This window comes from Ranitomeya imitator, chromosome 6 (assembly GCF_032444005.1).
Source record: "Ranitomeya imitator isolate aRanImi1 chromosome 6, aRanImi1.pri, whole genome shotgun sequence".
Taxonomy (NCBI): Eukaryota; Metazoa; Chordata; class Amphibia; order Anura; family Dendrobatidae; genus Ranitomeya; species Ranitomeya imitator.
Genome location: NC_091287.1, coordinates 16,772,582 through 16,792,729, shown reverse-complemented (window position 1 = coordinate 16,792,729; position 20,148 = coordinate 16,772,582). Strand labels below are relative to the sequence as shown.

Here is a 20,148-nt window from a genome sequence, read left to right as displayed (position 1 = left end):
AAGTAATGAATCACTCATTACAACATCATACGGCAGAGAGTTCCATAGTCTCACTGCTCTTACAGTAAAGAATCCGCGTCTGTTATTTTGCCTAAACCTTCTTTCCTCCAGACGTAGAGGATGCCCCCTTGTCCCTGTCTCAGGTCTATGATTAAAAAGATCATCAGAAAGGTCTTTGTACTGTCCCCTCATATATTTATACATTAACATAAGATCACCCCTTAGTCTTCGTTTTTCCAAACTAAATAGCCCCAAGTGTAATAACCTATCTTGGTATTGCAGACCCCCCAGTCCTCTAATAACCTTGGTCGCTCTTCTCTGCACCCGCTCCAGTTCAGCTATGTCTTTCTTATACACCGGAGACCAGAACTGTGCACAGTATTCTAAGTGTGGTCGCACTAGTGACTTGTATAGAGGTAAAATTATATTCTCCTCATGAGCATCTATGCCTCTTTTAATGCATCCCATTATTTTATTTGCCTTTGTAGCAGCTGCCTGACACTGGCCACTGAACATGAGTTTGTCATCCACCCATACACCCAGGTCTTTTTCATTGACGGTTTTGCCCAGAGTTTTAGAATTAAGCCCATAATTATACATCTTATTACCTCTACCCAAGTGCATGACCTTACATTTATCCCCATTAAAGCTCATTTGCCATTTATCAGCCCAAGCTTCTTGTTTACATAAATCATCTTGTAATATAAAATTGTCCTCCTCTGTATTGATTACCCTGCAGAGTTTAGTGTCATCTGCAAATATTGAAATTCTGCTCTGAATGCCCCCTACAAGGTCATTAATAAATGTTAAAAAGAAGAGGGCCCAATACTGACCCCTGTGGTACCCCACTGCTAACCGCGACCCAGTCCGAGTGTGTTCCATTAATAACCACCCTTTGTTTCCTATCCTTGAGCCAGCTCTTAACCCACTTACACATATTTTCCTCTATCCCCATTATTCTCATTTTATGTATCAACCTTTTGTGTGGCACCGTATCAAAAGCTTTTGAAAATCCATATACACTACATCCACTGGGTTCCCTTGGTCCAGATCAGAACTTACCTCTTCATAGAAACTGATCAGATTAGTCTGACATGAACGGTCCCTAGTAAACCCGTGCTGATACTGGGTCATGAGGTTATTCCTCTTCAGATACTCCAGTATAGCGTCCCTTAAGGTACCGTCACACTTAGCGACGCTGCAGCAATACCGACAACGATCCGGATCGCTGCAGCGTCGCTGTTTGGTCGCTGGAGAGCTGTCACACAGACCGCCCTCCAGCGACCAACGATGCCGGTAACCAGGGTAAACATTGGGTAACTAAGCGCAGGGCCGCGTTTAGTAAACCGATGTTTACCCTGGTTACCATCCTAAAAGTAAAAAAAACAAACAGTACATACTTACCTACAGGCGTCTGTCCTCCAGCGCTGTGCTCTGCACTCCTCCTGTACTGTCTGTGTGAACACAGCGGCCGGAAAGCAGAGTGGTGACGTCACCGCTCTGCTTTCCGGCTGACCGACGCTCACAGCCAGTACAGGAGGAGTGCAGAGCACAGCGCTGGAGGACAGACGCCTGTAGGTAAGTATGCAGTGTTTGTTTTTTTTACTTTTAGGATGGTAACCAGGGTAAACATCGGGTTACTAAGCGCGGCCCTGCGCTTAGTTACCCGATGTTTACCCTGGTAACCAGTGAAGACATCGCTGAATCGGTGTCACACACGCCGATTCAGCGATGTCTGCGGGGAGTCCAGCGACGAAATAAAGTTCTGGACTTTCTTCCCCGACCAGCGACAGCACAGCAGGGGCCTGATCGCTGCTGCCTGTCACACTGGACGATATCGCTAACCAGGACGCTGCAACGTCACGGATCGCTAGCGATATCGTCTAGTGTGACGGTACCTTTAGAATGCCCTCCAGGATTTTACCCACAGTAGAGGTTAAGCTTACTGGCCTATAGTGATATCCAAAAAATTAAGGCGATCCCTCTGGTGAAAAACAAACCAACTTCATTCTCATTGAGGTGATGGACAAATTAAAAAAATGTGTTTCAGTGTACAAATCTATATATTCACACCAACTATATATAGTCTGATTGCCGTATATGGAGTCGGGAAGGATTTTTTTCCCCAATGTGGAGCTTACTATTTGCCACATGGGTTTTTTTTTGCCTTCCTCTGGATCAACATGTTAGGGCATGTTAGGTTAGGCTATGGGTTGAACTACATGGACTGAAAGTCTTCCTTCAACCTATGCTAACTATGCTATATGCACACACATCTATATACACACACCTCCTATATACAGTATACAGATACATCCACATCTATATACACACCTACTGTACATACCGATACATAAACATCTATATACACATCTACTATATATACAGATACATCCACATCTATATACACATCTATTATATATACAGATACATCCACATCTATATACACACCTACTGTATATACAGATACATCCACATCTATATACACACCTACTGTATATACAGATACATCCACATCTATATACACACCTACTGTACATACCGATACATAAACATCTATATACACATCTACTATATATACAGATACATCCACATCTATATACACATCTATTATATATACAGATACATCCACATCTATATACACACCTACTGTATATACAGATACATCCACATCTATATACACACCTACTGTATATACAGATACATCCACATCTATATACACATCTATTATATATCCAGATACATCCACATCTATATACACACCTACTGTATATACAGATACATCCACATCTATATACACACCTACTATATATACAGATACATCAACATCTATATACACGCCTACTATATATACAGATACATCCACATCTATATACACACCTACTGTATATACAGATACATCCACATCTATATACACATCTACTATATATACAGATACATCCACATCTATATACACATCTACTATATATACAGATACATCCACATCTATATACACACCTACTGTATATACAGATACATCCACATCTATATACACACCTACTGTATATACAGATACATCCACATCTATATACACACCTACTGTATATACAGATACATCCACATCTATATATACATCTATTACATATCCAGATACATCCACATCTATATACACACCTACTGTATATACAGATACATCCACATCTATATACACACCTACTATATATACAGATACATCAACATCTATATACACGCCTACTATATATACAGATACATCCACATCTATATACACATCTACTGTATATACAGATACATCCACATCTATATACACATCTATTATATATACAGATACATCCACATCTATATACACACCTACTGTATATACAGATACATCCACATCTATATACACACCTACTATATATACAGATACATCCACATCTATATATACATCTACTGTATATACAGATACATCCATATCTATATACACATCTACTGTATATACAGATACATCCACATCTATATACACATCTACTGTATATACAGATACATCCACATCTATATACACACCTACTGTATATACAGATACATCCACATCTATATACACATCTACTGTATATACAGATACATCCACATCTATATACACACCTACTGTATATACAGATACATCCACATCTATATACACATCTACTGTATATACAGATACATCCACATCTATATACACACCTACTGTATATATAGATACATCCACATCTATATACACATCTACTGTATATACAGATACATCCACATCTATATACACATCTACTGTATATACAGATACATCCACATCTATATACACATCTACTGTATATACAAATACATCCACATCTATATACACACCTACTGTATATACAGATACATCCACATCTATATATACATCTATTATATATCCAGATACATCCACATCTATATACACACCTACTGTATATACAGATACATCCACATCTATATACACACCTACTGTATATACAGATACATCCACATCTATATATACATCTATTATATGTACAAATACATCCACATCTATATACACATCTACTGTATATACAGATACATCCACATCTATATACACACCTACTATATATACAGATACATCCACATCTATATACACACCTACTGTATATACAGATACATCCACATCTATATACACACCTACTATATATACAGATACATCCACATCTATATACACACCTACTGTATATACAGATACATCCACATCTATATACACACCTACTGTATATACAGATACATCCACATCTATATACACATCTACTGTATATACAGATACATCCACATCTATATACACATCTACTATATATACAGATACATCCACATCTATATACACACCTACTGTATATACAGATACATCCACATCTATATACACATCTACTGTATATACAGATACATCCACATCTATATACACACCTACTGTATATACAGATACATCCACATCTATATACACATCTACTGTATATACAGATACATCCACATCTATATACACATCTACTATATATACAGATACATCCACATCTATATACACACCTACTGTATATACAGATACATCCACATCTATATACACATCTACTATATATACAGATACATCCACATCTATATACACACCTACTGTATATACAGATACATCCACATCTATATACACACCTACTGTATATACAGATACATCCACATCTATATACACATCTACTATATATACAGATACATCCACATCTATATATACATCTACTATATATACAGATACATCCACATCTATGTACACACCTACTGTATATACAGATACATCCACATCTATATACACATCTATTATATATCCAGATACATCCACATCTATATACACATCTACTATATATACAGATACATCCACATCTATATACACACCTACTGTATATACAGATACATCCACATCTATATACACACCTACTGTATATACAGATACATCCACATCTATATACACACCTACTGTATATACAGATACATCCACATCTATGTACACACCTACTGTATATACAGATACATCCACATCTATATACACACCTACTGTATATACAGATACATCCACATCTATATACACACCTACTGTATAAACAGATACATCCACATCTATATACACACCTACTGTATATTATATACAGATACATCCACATCTATATACACACCTACTGTATATACAGATACATCCACATCTATATACACACCTACTGTATATACAGATACATCCACATCTATATACACATCTACTGTATATACAGATACATCCACATCTATATACACACCTACTGTATATACAGATACATCCACATCTATATACACATCTACTGTATATACAGATACATCCACATCTATATACACACCTACTATATATACAGATACATCCACATCTATATACACATCTACTATATATACAGATACATCCACATCTATATATACATCTATTATATATCCAGATACATCCACATCTATATACACACCTACTGTATATACAGATACATCCACATCTATATACACACCTACTGTATATACAGATACATCCACATCTATATATACATCTATTATATATCCAGATACATCCACATCTATATACACACCTACTGTATATACAGATACATCCACATCTATATACACACCTACTGTATATACAGATATATCCACATCTATATATACATCTATTATATGTACAAATACATCCACATCTATATACACATCTACTGTATATACAGATACATCCACATCTATATACACATCTACTATATATACAGATACACAGACATCTATATACACACCTACTGTATATACAGATACATCCACATCTATATACACATCTATTATATATACAGATACATCCACATCTATATACACACCTACTGTATATACAGATACATCCACATCTATATACACACCTACTATTTATACAGATACATCCACATCTATATATACATCTACTGTATATACAGATACATCCACATCTATATACACATCTACTGTATATACAGATACATCCACATCTATATACACATCTACTGTATATACAGATACATCCACATCTATATACACACCTACTGTATATACAGATACATCCACATCTATATACACATCTACTGTATATACAGATACATCCACATCTATATACACACCTACTGTATATACAGATACATCCACATCTATATACACATCTACTGTATATACAGATACATCCACATCTATATACACACCTACTGTATATACAGATACATCCACATCTATATACACATCTACTGTATATACAGATACATCCACATCTATATACACATCTACTGTATATACAGGTACATCCACATCTATATACACATCTACTGTATATACAAATACATCCACATCTATATATACATCTATTATATATCCAGATACATCCACATCTATATACACACCTACTGTATATACAGATACATCCACATCTATATACACACCTACTGTATATACAGATACATCCACATCTATATACACACCTACTATATATACAGATACATCCACATCTATATATACATCTATTATATATCCAGATACATCCACATCTATATACACACCTACTGTATATACAGATACATCCACATCTATATACACACCTACTGTATATACAGATACATCCACATCTATATACACACCTACTATATATACAGATACATCAACATCTATATACACGCCTACTATATATACAGATACATCCACATCTATATACACATCTACTGTATATACAGATACATCCACATCTATATACACATCTACTATATATACAGATACATCCACATCTATATACACATCTACTATATATACAGATACATCCACATCTATATACACACCTACTGTATATACAGATACATCCACATCTATATACACACCTACTGTATATACAGATACATCCACATCTATATACACACCTACTGTATATACAGATACATCCACATCTATATATACATCTATTACATATCCAGATACATCCACATCTATATACACACCTACTGTATATACAGATACATCCACATCTATATACACACCTACTGTATATACAGATACATCCACATCTATATACACACCTACTGTATATACAGATACATCAACATCTATATACACGCCTACTATATATACAGATACATCCACATCTATATACACATCTACTGTATATACAGATACATCCACATCTATATACACACCTACTATATATACAGATACATCCACATCTATATACACGCCTACTATATATACAGATACATCCACATCTATATACACATCTACTGTATATACAGATACATCCACATCTATATACACATCTACTATATATACAGATACATCCACATCTATATACACATCTACTATATATACAGATACATCCACATCTATATACATACCTACTGTATATACAGATACATCCACATCTATATACACATCTACTGTATATACAGATACATCCACATCTATATACACACCTACTGTATATACAGATACATCCACATCTATATACACACCTACTGTATATACAGATACATCCACATCTATATACACACCTACTGTATATACAGATACATCCACATCTATATACACACCTACTGTATATACAGATACATCCACATCTATATACACACCTACTGTATATACAGATAAATCCACATCTATATACACATCTACTGTATATACAGATACATCCACATCTATATACACACCTACTGTATATACAGATACATCCACATCTATATACACACCTACTGTATATACAGATACATTCACATCTATATACACACCTACTGTATATACAGATACATCCACATCTATATACACACCTACTGTATATACAGATACATCCACATCTATATACACATCTACTGTATATCCAGATACATCCACATCTATATACACACCTACTGTATATACAGATACATCCACATCTATATACACATCTACTATATATACAGATACATCCACATCTATGTACACATCTACTATATATACAGATACATCCACATCTATATACACACCTACTGTATATACAGATACATCCACATCTATATACACACCTACTGTATATACAGATACATCCACATCTATATACACATCTACTGTATATACAGATACATCCACATCTATATACACACCTACTATATATACAGATACATCCACATCTATATACACGCCTACTATATATACAGATACATCCACATCTATATACACATCTACTGTATATACAGATACATCCACATCTATATACACACCTACTATATATACAGATACATCCACATCTATATACACATCTACTATATATACAGATACATCCACATCTATATATACATCTATTATATATCCAGATACATCCACATCTATATACACACCTACTGTATATACAGATACATCCACATCTATATACACACCTACTGTATATACAGATACATCCACATCTATATATACATCTATTATATATCCAGATACATCCACATCTATATACACACCTACTGTATATACAGATACATCCACATCTATATACACACCTACTGTATATACAGATACATCCACATCTATATATACATCTATTATATGTACAAATACATCCACATCTATATACACATCTACTGTATATACAGATACATCCACATCTATATACACACCTACTATATATACAGATACATCCACATCTATATACACACCTACTGTATATACAGATACATCCACATCTATATACACACCTACTATATATACAGATACATCCACATCTATATACACACCTACTGTATATACAGATACATCCACATCTATATACACACCTACTGTATATACAGATACATCCACATCTATATACACATCTACTGTATATACAGATACATCCACATCTATATACACATCTACTATATATACAGATACATCCACATCTATATACACACCTACTGTATATACAGATACATCCACATCTATATACACATCTACTATATATACAGATACATCCACATCTATATACACACCTACTGTATATACAGATACATCCACATCTATATACACATCTACTGTATATACAGATACATCCACATCTATATACACACCTACTGTATATACAGATACATCCACATCTATATACACATCTACTGTATATACAGATACATCCACATCTATATACACATCTACTATATATACAGATACATCCACATCTATATACACACCTACTGTATATACAGATACATCCACATCTATATACACATCTACTATATATACAGATACATCCACATCTATATACACACCTACTGTATATACAGATACATCCACATCTATATACACACCTACTGTATATACAGATACATCCACATCTATATACACATCTACTATATATACAGATACATCCACATCTATATATACATCTACTATATATACAGATACATCCACATCTATGTACACACCTACTGTATATACAGATACATCCACATCTATATACACATCTATTATATATCCAGATACATCCACATCTATATACACATCTACTATATATACAGATACATCCACATCTATATACACACCTACTGTATATACAGATACATCCACATCTATATACACACCTACTGTATATACAGATACATCCACATCTATATACACACCTACTGTATATACAGATACATCCACATCTATATACACACCTACTGTATATACAGATACATCCACATCGATGTACACACCTACTGTATATACAGATACATCCACATCTATATACACACCTACTGTATATACAGATACATCCACATCTATATACACACCTACTGTATATACAGATACATCCACATCTATATACACATCTACTGTATATACAGATACATCCACATCTATATACACATCTACTGTATATACAGATACATCCACATCTATATACACACCTACTGTATATACAGATACATCCACATCTATATACACACCTACTATATATACAGATACATCCACATCTATATACACATCTACTATATATACAGATACATCCACATCTATATACACATCTACTGTATATACAGATACATCCACATCTATATACACATCTACTGTATATACAGATACATCCACATCTATATACACACCTACTGTATATACAGATACATCCACATCTATATACACACCTACTGTATATACAGATACATCCACATCTATATACACATCTACTGTATATACAGATACATCCACATCTATATACACACCTACTGTATATACAGATACATCCACATCTATATACACATCTACTGTATATACAGATACATCCACATCTATATACACACCTACTGTATATACAGATACATCCACATCTATATACACACCTACTGTATATACAGATACATCCACATCTATATACACACCTACTGTATATACAGATACATCCACATCTATATACACACCTACTGTATATACAGATACATCCACATCTATATACACACCTACTGTATATACAGATACATCCACATCTATATACACACCTACTGTATATACAGATACATCCACATCTATGTACACACCTACTGTATATACAGATACATCCACATCTATATACACACCTACTGTATATACAGATACATCCACATCTATATACACACCTACTGTATAAACAGATACATCCACATCTATATACACACCTACTGTATATACAGATACATCCACATCTATATACACACCTACTGTATATACAGATACATCCACATCTATATACACACCTACTGTATATACAGATACATCCACATCTATATACACATCTACTGTATATACAGATACATCCACATCTATATACACACCTACTGTATATACAGATACATCCACATCTATATACACATCTACTGTATATACAGATACATCCACATCTATATACACACCTACTATATATACAGATACATCCACATCTATATACACATCTACTATATATACAGATACATCCACATCTATATATACATCTATTATATATCCAGATACATCCACATCTATATACACACCTACTGTATATACAGATACATCCACATCTATATACACACCTACTGTATATACAGATACATCCACATCTATATATACATCTATTATATATCCAGATACATCCACATCTATATACACACCTACTGTATATACAGATACATCCACATCTATATACACACCTACTGTATATACAGATATATCCACATCTATATATACATCTATTATATGTACAAATACATCCACATCTATATACACATCTACTGTATATACAGATACATCCACATCTATATACACATCTACTATATATACAGATACACAGACATCTATATACACACCTACTGTATATACAGATACATCCACATCTATATACACACCTACTGTATATACAGATACATCCACATCTATATACACATCTACTATATATACAGATACATCCACATCTATATACACACCTACTGTATATACAGATACATCCACATCTATATACACATCTACTGTATATACAGATACATCCACATCTATATACACACCTACTGTATATACAGATACATCCACATCTATATGCACATCTACTGTATATACAGATACATCCACATCTATATACACATCTACTATATATACAGATACATCCACATCTTTATACACACCTACTGTATATACAGATACATCCACATCTATATACACATCTACTATATATACAGATACATCCACATCTATATACACACCTACTGTATATACAGATACATCCACATCTATATACACACCTACTGTATATACAGATACATCCACATCTATATACACACCTACTGTATATACAGATACATCCACATCTATATACACATCTACTATATATACAGATACATCCACATCTATATATACATCTACTATATATACAGATACATCCACATCTATGTACACACCTACTGTATATACAGATACATCCACATCTATATACACATCTATTATATATCCAGATACATCCACATCTATATACACATCTACTATATATACAGATACATCCACATCTATGTACACACCTACTGTATATACAGATACATCCACATCTATATACACATCTATTATATATCCAGATACATCCACATCTATATACACATCTACTATATATACAGATACATCCACATCTATGTACACACCTACTGTATATACAGATACATCCACATCTATATACACACCTACTGTATATACAGATACATCCACATCTATATACACACCTACTGTATATACAGATACATCCACATCTATATACACATCTACTGTATATACAGATACATCCACATCTATATACACATCTACTGTATATACAGATACATCCACATCTATATACACACCTACTATATATACAGATACATCCACATCTATATACACACCTACTATATATACAGATACATCCACATCTATATACACATCTATTATATGTACAAATACATCCACATCTATATACACACCTACTATATATACAGATACACATATCTATATACACACCTACTATATATACAGATACATCCACATCTATATACACACCTACTATATATACAGATACATCCACATCTATATACACACCTACTATATATACAGATACACATATCTATATACACATCTACTATATATACAGATACATCCACATCTATATACACACCTACTATATATACAGATACATCCACATCTATATACACACCTACTATATATACAGATACATCCACATCTATATACACACACCTACTCTATATACCGATACATAAACATCTATGTACACATCTATTATATTTCCAGCTATAGATAGACAAATCTATATACAGCCTGTCACAATTCACACCGTGACCGTCACCCCTACGTCACGGATCGGGGTGACTTTAGGCCAACAGACGGCTATGACATGTGCAGGGGTGGGCGTCTCGGCGAGTTGTCTCAAACTCTCTAGGCTCGCATCTGTGTGCAGAGCGGCCTGAAACTCCTGGCTAGGGGAAGCCAGAAGCGACGTCAGGGTCCCTTCCCCACGGGAACCCTCTTGGACCTGCTCTGGGTCCACCTCTGGTTCAGTCACACTGATGACTGAGGAGGGTCCGGAAGGCTGACAGTTATCTGCGTTCTGGGCACTCTGACTGCGGGTGACAGCAGCTACGTAGGCTGTCTCCCCGGGGATTTCTACAGACCCATCAGCCGGCGCTGCTATGGGCTCTACCTCCCCATCCATCCCCAACACTCCAGGGGCAGTGCTACTTATGGGCCAGTTACCTTCCTCGGTGGCACTGGTAAATCTCATGGCGTCACCTTCCTCACGGTTCCCATGCATCTCCCCATTTCCTGTAGCACCGACACTTGCCCCTGTTAGGGGTTCCTCAGCCATCTCACTCCGCAGAGCGACGTGGCTGGGCACTCCTGTACCTATGGACACATTAACCTTCACAGAAAAATCATTATCAGGTTCCGCTGGCACAGGTACAACATTTTCACCATCAATCCTAGGGAAAAAATGGTTAATAGATGCATCATTACAAGATAAAGCATGGTCAGGTAACACATGCGATTTCCCATCATCATCATCATCATCAGGGTTAACGTTACCCTCATTAGTAGATTGGGGAGGGGTGTCAGGAACGTAGTATGCAACCATCCTCCCCAAATCAGTCCCCAACAAAACATGAGTGGGTAAATTATCAGACAGCCCCACTTCCTTCACCCCGCTCCCGGCACCCCAATCAATAAAAACCCGGGCCATCGGTAAGGGACAGCTGATGCCCCCAATCCCAGTGACAGTTAGGGTTTTCCCCGGAATGATTTCTTCAGGTGCCGCCAGTTCGGATCGGATGAGGGTTCGTTCAGCCCCGGTGTCCTTGAGGCCTGTAGCCACATGGCCTCCCACCGTGACGTGCTGTACGTTGTCACACACCCTCCCAACCACACCACCCACCAAAAGAACTGCTGCATTAGGCCCTGGGGTCTTGGCTGGGGGGTTCTTCGGCTTGTCTGGACAGTGGGGGCTGATATGACCAGTCCGCTTGCAGAAGAAACACTGGCGAGGTTTGGTGGTAGGTCTGGTGCTGTTGGCCACGGGGACAGGACCTCTGGTGTGTTGGCTGGCAGGGGTACTGGCGTTGGTTGCAGGCTTACCCCCTCTCCAGCTGGTGGTGACTGGCTTCCGCACTTCCGATCTACGGTTGGCCTCATAGGCATCGGCAATCTGCGCTGCTTTCGTCACGTCTTTGGGTTCTCTGTCCATCACGAACTGTCGCACCTCAGCTGGGCAAAGATGTAAGAACTGGTCTTTGATCATCAGGTCTCGCAGCTGTGCAAAGGTGGTCACTGACAGTCCTTGGATCCACTGGTTAAAGTGGGTCCTAAGTTCATGCACCACATCGCCGTATCTGTCGTGTGGGCCACGTTGGAGGTTCCGGAACTTTCTACGGTAAACCTCAGGTATAAGCTGGTACTTTGTTATCAGGGCCTGCTTGATGGCCTCATTGTCACCATCTTGTTCTTGAGGGAGGGCAGCAAACGCCTCCAGAGCTTTGCCTCTCAGCCCTGGTGTCAGGTATCGTGCCCATTCATCTGCAGGCAGCTGGTACTGTCTGCAGGCTTTCTCAAATGCCCGCAGAAAAGTGTCCAAGTCCCCATCCTTTTCCATAACAGGAAAGTGATCGGGCTGGGGCTTTGGTATCTGAGCGCTGCTGGGCTCACGGCTGGACTGGGACGACCCCTGCATTTGCAGTCGGGCTAACTGCAGCTGGTACTCCCGCTCCGCTTTTAGCTCAGCTCGGGCCTCTCGCTCGGCTCTCTCAGCCTCCCACTCGGCTCGCTGGGCCTGTGCCTCTCGCTCAGCTCGATCCTGGTATTGCTGGATCAGCTGTTGACGTCCATCATGGTCATTGGCGGGGAGTAGTTCCATGACCGCCAGCAGACTGGGGTCCAAACCACCCTGGTTGCTAGTCGGGCCCGTATTCAATGGTTGGACCTCTGCTGCAGCACCATGTTCGCTTGTGCTGGCTTCTGCGGCCACTGGGCTCTGAGAGTGGTCTAGAGCGGCTTCCCATTGCACCAGATCTGCGACCAGTTGGGCTTTGTTTTTGCCTGCAAAGTCAATGTGCTGTGACTTGCATAAGGCAATAAGGGTGTCTCTTGTCTGCTGCTCATAAAAGGTTTCTCCCAGCACAACCATGGTTGCCAAATAAAAGATAGGACAGAAAAACGAAGAGAAAGGGAGGGGATAATTACCAGTACACAATTGTCTCAGGACTAATAAACAATGAGTTCGTTCTCCAAACTTATTTGCACAGAGTCCTCGCAAGAACTTTGCAAGTTTTTAGTGAGAGGAATGATTGCTCAAACCAAATCACTAATGCTCTAAGATCTCCCACCGCCTTGCCACCAATATGTCACGATTCACACCGTGACAGTCACCCCTACGTCACGGATCGGGATGACTTTAGGCCAACAGACGGCTATCACATGTGCAGGGGGCTTATCTTAGTTATCCCTCCACTGCTACAATGTGATGAAAAAAACACACACAAGGCTATTGACCTCTTAGTTTACAGCAGGGGCTTATGTAAGGTTAGGTATCCCACTGCTCTTCAATATACCACGAACTGCAGGGATTTATGTATATCCCGCTTTATTGTTCTGCTTGAACTTGCAGCTCTCTGGCACCCCCATCACCCTCGGGTCAGATTAGGTACTGCACCTAGGGTAATTAGTCGCCAGAAAGGCTGCCTGCTATGTACTGGCTATTGGGCACGCTGCAGCGACGCGATAAACTACTCCCACTCAGGCAGGAACAATAATTATCAACGCCGCAGTCGCTACAACGACACCCAAAAGCCCAGAACTAAGGTATGCTGCCACCAGCTTCGATTAAACGGGTCTGAAGCTAACCCAAAACAGTAGCGTAATTCCCTTCAGAAAACTTAGGGTACGTTTTAGAGCAGGAAGAACGAAACTAGTATTAAATATTTTACTCCGAAAGAAGGCAGTGTTTACAAAGGCATATATAAAGATGTTACAAAAGAGACAATTGAAAATATGTACAAGCAATTATAAAATAACAGGGAATAAAGAAGAAAGGTAAAAAACTCACATGTTCTCTGTTCATATCAGGCAAAACCATGCTGGCCGTCACAGCCCAGATGTCCCAGTGCATAGTACAGCTCCTCAGGCAAAACTCTGTTGACTGCCGGCTGGGTTGAGTGTAAAAGACTTGTATACTCCAGCCTCGTGACATCACTAAAGGGCTGGTTAAAGATATTCATGGAGGTCAGATATCTTTACGTTCTCAGACCCTGGAGACAAAGAAATTCCTGGCTGAGAAGGGAGGGACCACAGGTGGATTTGCAGGATTAATGTACAAAACGAAAAAATAGAAAGCAGCACAGCCCGATATAGAGTGGCCAGATGGAGTCACTGCGGGAACCACTGAGCTCAGCATGCACAGTGAGGTGCACGCGTCCAAGGCACAGCAAACATGTAGATCAAAAAATGAAGAAAGACGCGGCAACACTCCTGCACCTGTGTGGACCCGTAGAAGCGCCGGTGCAGGCGCGAAACGGCTGTTGTCCTCTCCCCCGCTCACCTCCTTCATTTTGTTTCCCCCGTGCCGTGAAGATGGTCTCACACTTACTTGAATAAAGAGGTAAAGCCCGCTTTACAGGATCGGTGAGTGTTGCCGCGTCTTTCTTCATTTTTTGATCTACGGATTTGCAGGATTGGTCACCTGCAGTTTAAAGCCACACCCTGCTCACGCACTAGCTTCAAATTACCCAGTGTCTGCCATAGGGCTGGTTTATTGTATTCAGGGGGGGGAGAAGGGGGGCTTTGCAGCTGCCCTGCTTTTGGGACCATGGTCAGAAGTGCAAAAATCCCTCAGCTATGGTTATTACATTATCGTGACATACATTATCCTCACACTTATATTATACATTTTCTTCACACACACTTACTGTATATACAGATACACACACATCTATGTACACATCTACTATATATACAGATACATCCACATCTATGTACACATCTATTATATATACAGATACATCCACATCTATATACACATCTACTATATATACAGATACATCCACATCTATATACACATCTATTATATATACAAACACATCCACATCTATGTACACATCTACTATATATACAGATACATCCACATCTATATACACATCTACTATATATACAGATACATCCACATCTATATACACATCTACTATATATACAGATACATCCACATCTATGTACACATCTACTATATATACAGATACATCCACATCTATGTACACATCTACTATATATACAGATACATCCACATCTATATACACATCTACTATATATACAGATACATCCACATCTATGTACACATCTACTATATATACAGATACATCCACATCTATATACACATCTACTATATATACAGATACATCCACATCTATGTACACATCTACTATATATACAGATACATCCACATCTATATACACACCTACTGTATATACAGATACATCCACATCTATATATACATCTACTATATATACAGATACATCCACATCTATGTACACATCTACTATATATACAGATACATCCACATCTATGTACACATCTACTATATATACAGATACATCCACATCTATATACACATCTACTATATATACAGATACATCCACATCTATATACACATCTATTATATATACAGATACATCCACATCTATATATACATCTATTATATATACAGATACATCCACATCTATATACACACCTACTATATATACAGATACATCCACATCTATGTACACATCTACTATATATACAGATACATCCACATCTATGTACACATCTACTATATATACAGATACATCCACATCTATATACACATCTATTATATATACAGATACATCCACATCTATATACACATCTACTATATATACAGATACATCCACATCTATATACACATCTATTATATATACAGATACATCCACATCTATATATACATCTACTATATATACAGATACATCCACATCTATGTACACATCTACTATATATACAGATACATCCACATCTATATATACATCTATTATATATACAGATACATCCACATCTATATATACATCTACTATATATACAGATACATCCACATCTATGTACACATCTACTATATATACAGATACATCCACATCTATATACACGCCTACTATATATACAGATACATCCACATCTATGTACACATCTACTATATATACAGATACATCCACATCTATGTACACATCTACTATATATACAGATACATCCACATCTATATACACATCTATTATATATACAGATACATCCACATCTATATATACATCTATTATATATACAGATACATCCACATCTATATACACACCTACTATATATACAGATACATCCACATCTATATATACATCTATTATATATACAGATACATCCACATCTATATACACACCTACTATATATACAGATACATCCACATCTATATACACATCTATTATATATACAGATACATCCACATCTATATACACATCTACTGTATATACAGATACATCCACATCTATATACACACCTACTATATATACAGATACATCCACATCTATATACACACCTACTATATATACAGATACATCCACATCTATATACACATCTACTGTATATACAGATACATCCACATCTATATACACATCTACTATATATACAGATACATCCACATCTATATACACATCTACTGTATATACAAATACATCCACATCTATATATACATCTATTATATATACAGATACATCCACATCTATATACACATCTACTGTATATACAGATACACGCACATCTATATACACATCTATTATATATCCAGATACACATATCTATATACACATCTACTATATATACAGATACACACATCTACTATATATACAGATACATCCACATCTATGTACACATCTACTATATATGCAGATACATACACATCTACAGTGGGTACGTAAAGTATTCAGACCCCTTTAAATGTTTCACTCTTTGTTTCATTGCAACCATTTCATAAATTCAAAAAAAGTTCATTATTTTTTTTACATTAATGTACACTCTGCACCCCATCTTGATAGAAATGTAGAGATTTTTGCAAATTTAATAAAAAGAAAAGCTGAAATATCACATGGTCATAAGTATTCAGCCCCTTTGCTCAGACACTCATATGTAAGTCACACGCTGTCCATTTCCTTGTGATCCTCCTTGAGATGGTTCTCCTCCTTCATTGGAGTCCAGCTGTGTGTAATTAAACTGATAGGACTTGATTTGGAGCGGCGCACACCTGTCTATATAAGACCTCACAGCTCACAGTGCATGTCAGACCAAATGAGAATCATGAGGCCAAAGGAGCTGGCCAACGAGCTCAGAGACAGAATTGTGGCAAGGCACAGATCTGGCCAAGGTTACAGCAGAATTTCTGCAGCACTCAAGGTTCCTAAGAGCACAGTGGCCTCCATAATTCTTACATGGAAGAAGTTTGGGACCACCAGAAGTCTTCCTAGACCTGGCCGTCCAGCCAAACTGAGCAATCGTGGGAGAAGAGCCTTGGTGAGAGGTAAAGAAGAACCTCAAGATCACTGTGGCTGAGATGCAGAGATGCAGTAGGGAGATGGGAGAAAGTTCCACAAAGTCACCTATCACTGCAGCCTCCACCAGTTGGTCCTTTATAGCAGATTGGCCTGATGGAAGCCTCTCCTCAGTGCAAGACATATGAAGGCCACATAGAGTTTGCTAAAAAAAGGACTCCCAGACTATGAGAAATAAGATTCTCTGGTCTGATGAGATGAGGATAGACCTTTGTGGTGATAATTCTAAGCGGCGCTATGTGTGGAGAAAACCAGGCACTGCTCATCACCTGCCTAATGCAATCCCCACAGTGAAGCATGGTGGTGGCAGCATCATGCTATGGGGGTGCTCATCAGCTGCAGGGACAGGATGACAGGTTGTCATTGAAGGAAACATGAATGCGGCCAAGTACAGAGATATCCTGGATGAAAACCTCTTCCAGAGGGCTCTGTACCTCAGACTTGGCCGAAGGTTCACCTTCCAACAAGACAATGACCCTAAGCACACAGCTAAAATAACAAAGGAGCGGCTTCAGAACATCTCTGTGACCATTGTTGACGGGAC

General features: G+C 37.5%; 1 long non-coding RNA gene across 2 annotated transcripts in view; it reads right to left on the bottom strand.

Annotated features, from left to right (window-relative positions):
• LOC138643536 (uncharacterized) overlaps nucleotides 1–16,607 on the bottom strand; it is a 56,919-nt gene extending 40,312 nt beyond the window's left edge. The window contains exon 1 of one of the 2 annotated variants that reach the window (XR_011314166.1): nucleotides 16,559–16,607. This is a non-coding gene — a long non-coding RNA (uncharacterized lncRNA). Of the gene's footprint in view, nucleotides 1–16,066; nucleotides 16,282–16,558 lie in introns of those variants that run through there. The other variant, XR_011314167.1, reaches the window with a different exon arrangement.
• Between the last annotated feature and the right edge of the window lie 3,541 nt (nucleotides 16,608–20,148).